Source organism: Octopus sinensis, linkage group LG15 (assembly GCF_006345805.1).
Source record: "Octopus sinensis linkage group LG15, ASM634580v1, whole genome shotgun sequence".
Taxonomy (NCBI): Eukaryota; Metazoa; Mollusca; class Cephalopoda; order Octopoda; family Octopodidae; genus Octopus; species Octopus sinensis.
This window is the reverse complement of record NC_043011.1, coordinates 57,700,007-57,707,506: the sequence shown is the minus strand read 5'-3', so window position 1 is coordinate 57,707,506 and position 7,500 is coordinate 57,700,007. Positions and strand designations below refer to the sequence as shown.

Here is a 7,500-nt window from a genome sequence, read left to right as displayed (position 1 = left end):
CCAACCCTCGCATGTTTTCCTCGCAACCATCGAAGCATAAATTCCAAAATGATAATCTCACTACGTCGGTCTTACTCTTCCTGAATAGGTTGCAAACGCTATGGTTTGGAACCTCTTTATTAAGATCAATCCCCCACCTCCCGGGGATTTCTGTGAGGGGAAACGCTCACTTTGCAGCCACGTTTTCTAATTATGTCTTACTGGGTGCGGGGCTGACACTATCTCACTACGTCATCGCTTTGGTTGAGATGAATTTACTTGGTACTTGAATCGAGTGCTGGTCTCGGAAACCCTTCAATAAATCTCCTTGTTGCATCTGTCTCCAAACTTTAAATAATGGATTGTGATGCAACTGTAACGTAGATTCTTGAAGAGAATTGGAGGAGTTATGGGATTTGAAACTAAATCGACCTCAGTATATTGAAGATACTTAACTTTCTTTTCTCATTTGATTCTTTCAAGGAAAAGAGAATCAACACCAGTTAGGTTTTAAATGTGAACCTGGGTTTTACTTCTTCGCCTTCATTGGTGTCCTGCAGCCCTAAATAATTACACTTGGTGCAGATGCTCTACATTGCTTTAGGATTATTATAATGAAAGTGTCTGACGGGTCGAGTCTTTATCGCGTCAGACGAGATGATGTTTAGTGGCATTCTACCGAGGTCAATTTTGCCGCTCAGTGTTTCGGGGTCGATGAATTAAATACCAGTTGCATAATGGGGTCGATGTAATCGACTGGCCTCCTCCAACAAAATTTCAGGCTTTGTGCCTAGAGCATAAAAGAATAACTTCATTGGAAGACATACGAGAGATCAATTACATCGGCCCCCGGTTCTTGATGGTACTTATTTCATTTCTCTCGAATGAGACAACCGTCAGATTGACTTCAGCATGATTTGAAACTAGAACGTATATTTCAACAACTAAATACCACAAGGATTTTTCTCTGATATTTTAATAAAACTTTACAATACCACAAGAAACATTTCTAACTGAAGCGCAACTCCACACATTTCGTGAGATGAGGGTTTGTTCGATTCCATCGACCCATCATTCAGAGGAATTAACGATCAGTCAAGTAAGCGTTGTATTCGATACTTTGGGAAAATGAAAGACAAACACAAATTTGGCGGGAATTCAACTCAGAAAGTGAAGGGAGATAATTAAATATCACACAAAAACTTAAGTCTGACGTTTAATCAATTCAGCCTCCAACTTTATATGTATTTTGCATGGCCGTTCTACTTTCTGAGTTCAAATACTGCCAGGATTGTGTTCCACTTCCAACGTTTATAAGGTTTATAAGGTGTCCACAGTTATTGGGGTTTAATTAATAAAGTATACTCAACATTTATAAACACCTCCCATGTGTAATAACGATTTTTATTTTAGGCAGAAAGCCATGATTTGGGGATAAGTTTTATGGCCTATAAAGAAGTCAGCTAGCAGAAATGTCCAAGCTTCAAATAGAATGCATTGCAGTATATACCCCCAGGTCTCTACGCTCTTCGTTCAAATCCTGGTGCATGCAGCTTTAATTCGCATAATTTTTCAGCCCACGGTCCTGTCCTTGTTGGAGTGTGGTAGCTAGTGTGCTTCACTGACACCGCCAGAGGTTCTTTTGACAATATTCTTAGCATTATAAGACATTTATCACTAAAGTACAAACAATACCATAATCGAACCAAAGCAATATAGCCTGCCAACGATGGGGAACTCAAAATGGCTACTCGAGCGTTTAGAAATAGCAGACAAATACCAATGAAATTTCAGAGCAATTTGAATGTGAGAAGTTTTAGATATAATAGTACTATAAAATATATATTAAAGAATTGGTGACTGTTGCTGGAGAGCCTTTGATCGTTGATGTGTTCGATAGGGGATAACCTGAGGATAAACAAGCACAGACTTACAGTATAATGAAGTATTTATTGTTTAAGATAATTTAGCTACGATTCAAAGTTCATATTTCTAGATCAAAGAAGAAAATCTTAAAGAAAATGTTTTAATTTTCTTCTGCGAATATTTATGATTTTGTCTTTGTCATCTGATTTAAATCTTTCTTATGGGATTTACCATTTTATGATTAAGACAGAGGAGGAAGATCAACAACCCATGGTCTGTTTCTCAGTTTCTCAGTTTTAATGTAACCAAAATACAGCACAAGACCTAAATCTATGACTTTCAACCGTTCATTCAGGCAGCACTTGTGGTCATTATATTTTCGTAATTTATTGACCCCGAAAGAATGAAAAACACTGTCGACCTCTGCGGAATTTGAACTCTGAGCATAAAGACGGACGAAATACCGCGAAGCAGTTGAACCAGCGTACTATCGATTCTGCTAGCTCACCGCCTTACTGTTTGCATTTAATAATGATGATGATGATGATGATAATAATAATAATATAATAATAATAATGGGACCTACATACACTGGAAGCTATGCCAACATTATGGAATAACAACAGAAAAAAGATGGTATAGGCACACACCAGAAAAGTTCACAAAAAATGAGAAAGCAACCATACTCTGGGATATGCCGATACACACAGATAGAGAAATTAAGGCCAACAGACCAGATATAGTTGTCAGAGATCATGAAGAAAGAAAATGCTTTCTAATTGATGTATCAATACCAGCAGATGACAACGTGTATCTAAAAGAAATGGAGAAACTTTCAAAATACAAAGACCTGGAAATAGAGGTAACCAGAATGTGGAGTCTAAAAACAGAAACAATTCCTATCATAGTAGGTGCATTAGGCATGATAAAAAAATATTCAGACAAATACATAACAAAAACACAAGGACTTACAAACACATATAACATACAGAAAATCGCACTACTAGGCACTGCACACATCCTACGCAGAACACTTTCCATACAATAACCATCAGAACATCACAACAAATTACAGCAAATACCCAAGGCACACAGAGCTGCGCTCGGTAGTGAAGTGAAAGCACGCTATAAAAATAAAACTACTGAATAATAATAATAATAATAATAATAATAATAATAATAATAATAATAATAATAATAATAATAATAATAATAATAATAATAATAATAATAATAATGGTACTAAAAGTGTATTCTTTTCTACTCTAGGCACAGGGCCCGAAATTTTGGGGTGAGGGGCCAGTCGATTAGATCGATCCCAGTACACAACTGATACTTAATTTATTGACTCCGAAACGATGAAAGGCAAAGTCGACCTTAGCGGAATTTGAACTCAGAACGTAGAGACAGACGAAATACTGCTAAGCATTTCGCCCGGTGTGCTAACGTTTCTGCCAGCTCGCCTCCTTAGTTACGAGAAGCGTATTGCAGGGGAAATAAGTTGAAGAAACAAACGAAAACTGAAATTGTTTATTGAAGGTTTTCCCAAGTTTTAATTTTCTCCATTTCCGTATTTTGTTTGTTTTCTTCCTAACACACCCACACAGAAACAGATGTCACGATTGTTCTGCTATTTTTTATGTTGGAATTATGAACTAAAAGAAGACCAAAGTGGAGATAAGCAAGTCCTAAAGTGTATCAAAATTCGACATTTCAATCGCTTCGTATTTTACTCTTTGATAAAATTCAATAGTGAAACAATAAAAAGAATGATGCAATCGATAAACTAGTTAAGCTTTCGCTCCTGTCTTCGTTATCGCATCCTTCCAATAAACTATTACTATTTTTTATTATGCACTCCTTGATGTTGTTTGTCTTTGTCATTTTGGCATAGAATGAAAGAAAAAAGTAAATATGCTTTTCAAATAAACTCCGCTTTAAAACTGTAGATATATATTTTAAAGAATACTTTTTTTTTACGTTATTTACTGCGAAAATAGATATTCAGATGTAACATAATAAAAACAATATATATATATATATATATATAATGCAATATGTCTCTGGAATAATCCTTTTAAAATGGTAAATAAATATTTTAAAGCCAGGATATCCCCCCCCCCACAAACATTTAAATTTTCGGTATAAGGACTTTCAAAAAATTAGTATATAAAATATTGGATCTTATTTCGTTTGATCTCTTTGTGTCCGGGCTAATGATCCAATGTGTGTGTGTGTGTGTGTGTGTGTGAGTGTGTGTGTGCGTGTGTGTGTGTGTGTGTGTGTGTGTATGTGTGTGTGTAGAATCTAGGAAATCAATAAGTTGTCATTATAGTACTCAGAGTTTCGAATGTCATTTATTATATGTATATATATATATATATATATATAGCTTTATCGAAAGGTGCCTAAGGTTTTCAAGCATGCTTAGATAGATTCATAAACAAAAGTGCAATGTTTCTGTAGTTAATTGAACATCAGGAAAACTTGCAATATGTTTCAATTCGGCGCTCGTTCCTCCCCGAAATTCCAGGCCTTGTGCTTAGAGCAGAAGGAATCATCACTAGTCAATAAGTCGATAAACCAGCTGATCAATCAATGAATCGATCAATTGTTTAATCGCTAGGTCAGTCAAACAATCAGGATACTCAAAGTCCAATCGTTGCTTTTTGCATCTAAATCAATGACCTCTACAGGAAACTCTGCTTATTAATAATAATATATATTTTTTTTTATTGCCCACAAGGGGCTAAACATAGAGGGGACAAACAAGGACAGACAAAGGGATTAAGTCGATTACATCGACTCCAGTGCGTAACTGGTACTTTATTTATCGACCCCGAAAGGATGAAAGGCAAAGTGGACCTCGGCGGCATTTGAACTCAGAACGTAAAGACAGATAAAATACTCCTAAGCATTTCGCCTGGCGTGCTAACGTTTCTGCCAGCTCGCCGCCTTACGCTTATTAATAATAAATATTAAAAAATTAATTAACGCGGGAGGGTTCATTACTTTCTCGGGAGTAAAACAATGATTAAGAAACTGACTGCGTCAACTTGCGTCACGATTCTAATTCTTTTCATTCTTCATACCAGAAATATGTACTACAGGATACTGATACGTTGATTATATTTACAGAAGGATGGAAACGAGGTAATTTCTACTCTTCTCCTCTGGAAGCCATCTCCTCGCGACACCAGAGGGCGCACCCTCTCTTACCCTGATGTAATCTCCAGGGATACAGGCATCAAGCAACAGGACCTCCGTAATGCTATGATGGACCGTGAGGTCTGGCGTGGCACGGTAAATTCCATTGTCTTGACCACGGTCGCACAATGATGACGATGAAGGCTCGATACTAAAAGGTTATGAAATCCTTCTCTTCGGGAATCTGGTAATATTAATTATGAGATTCTTTGATTGATAGGGATACCTTTTACGGACTCAACCTTTGTGTTGCTGTCGTTTGCAATGTTGTTAAGTACGTTTCGAGAACTCCACAAGAAAAAGGGTGTTATACATTTTTGATGCACTGGAGAATGGAAAATAGAATAAACACTGAGCGAATTGGCTAGAGGAGACGGATTAATCGTAGATAATTGGTGTTTTAAAGGAAACTTGTAAATCAATTTAGTTTAATTTTCTCTGTCAGTTACAATTCGATATCTGCTGCCTAAAGCCGCCCCTTTGTGTCTATCATTTAAACTTATCATTGAATTAAACTGACAAATCAACTGCTGTACAACCTCTTTGTCCGCGTGAGATTACAACCAATGAAAGTATAAACCAAGCTGATATATGTACACACACACGCCCACGTGTATATGTACGCACGTGCATAAATCCATACATATATATTATACGTCACAGCCATACACTCAGACATATACACCCACATACATATATTAGTGCATGTGTGTGTGTGTGTGTGTGTGATTTTGTTTGCAGTTGTATCTCAATCGTATATTTCGTCTGAATCTATTAAAATCTAGATTCCTCTTGATTAATTTTCCCAAATAGTCTCAACCTAATTTTCAGGATATGCCGTTCGATTCTGCACTGTCACCATATTCCGGATGGGGAACATTTATGCATACATTACAGCCAAATTACTGTTTATTCAAATATTAAAGTATAAATTTGAGTTGCCTTTAGAATTTTTCTTATTCAATTTGCATTTTGAACAGTAGGGTTCCACCGTCGAATTCATATTTTCGCTCTTCAAATAACGCATTTTGAATATAATGAAATTTTTGCCCTTTTGCTCGACGTGTGGTTTCCGTCCACGCTGAGCTCGCCTTGGGACACATGGCTCAGTGGTTAGAGCGTCGGACTCCCAATCATGAGGGAGTGAGTTCGATTCTCGGATCGGGTTGTGTGTTGTGTTCTTGTGCAATACACTTCATTTCATGTTGCTCCAGTTCACTCAAGTGTAGAAATGAGTTGCGATGTCACTGTTGCTAAGTTGTATCGGCCTCTTTGCCTCTCCCTCCTTGGATAACATCGGTGGTATGGAGAGGAGAGGCAGGTATGCATGGGTGACTGCTGGTCTTCCATAAACAACTTTGCTCGGAGGGTAATTTCTAGGTGCAATCCCAAGAACATTCATGACCGAAAGGGGTCTTTACCCATTACTCTTTCTATATATGTGCGTGCATAATATATACATACATACATAGATACATACATATATATAGATAGAAAGAAAGAAAGAAAGAAAGATAGATAGATAGATAGATAGATAGATAGATAGATAGATAGATAGAAAGAAAGAAAGAATTATAGATAGATAGATAGATAGATAGATAGATAGATAGATAGATAGATAGATAGATAGATAGATAGATAGATAGATAGATAGATAGATATGGATAGATATATATGTACAGGGTTGGCCAAAAGTCACCCGACTGTAAATCAAAATTCCATAAATACTATTTGTAATTCTGTATTGACTCGAAGGAAAAATGTGTCACTCAAGAAGGACCAATTTCCATGATGTTTCATATTTAGATGCTTTTACTGTCAGGTGACTTTTAGTCAATCCTGCATATATATATATGTGTGTGTGTGTGTGTGTGTGTGTGTGTGTGTGTACATAAACACACACGCACTCACATACACACATATAAATATTCATATCTTTCTGTTCTTTTGTTCTTTTCTTTTGCTTGTTTCAGTCATTTGACTGCGGCCATGCTGGAGCACCGCCTTTTCATCGATCAAATCGACCCCCAGGACTTATTCTTTGTAAGCCCAGTACTTATTCTATCGGTCTCTTTTTGCCGAACCGCTAAGTGACGGGGACGTAAACACACCAGCATCGGTTGTCAAGCAATGCTAGGGGGACAAACACAGACACACAAACCCACACACACGCACACACACACACACACACACACATATATATATATATATATATATATACATATATACGACGGGCTTCTTTCAGTTTCCGTCTACCAAATCCACTCACAAGGCATTGGTCGGCCCGGGGCTATAGCAGAAGACACTTGCCCAAGATGCCACGCAGTGGGACCGAACACGGAACCATGTGGTTGGTTAGCACTCCTGCGTATACATACACATACATATATCAGGTCATCCCATAAGTTCTGTCCGATTTTGCCTTTTTTTAAATTGAATGAAGTTCAA

General features: G+C 37.2%; 1 protein-coding gene across 1 annotated transcript in view; it reads right to left on the bottom strand.

Annotated features, from left to right (window-relative positions):
- The window catches only part of LOC115219947 (uncharacterized protein C22orf15-like), a 212,869-nt gene that overhangs the window by 129,474 nt on the left and 75,895 nt on the right, over nucleotides 1–7,500 (bottom strand). The gene's annotated exons all lie outside the window — the stretch shown is intronic.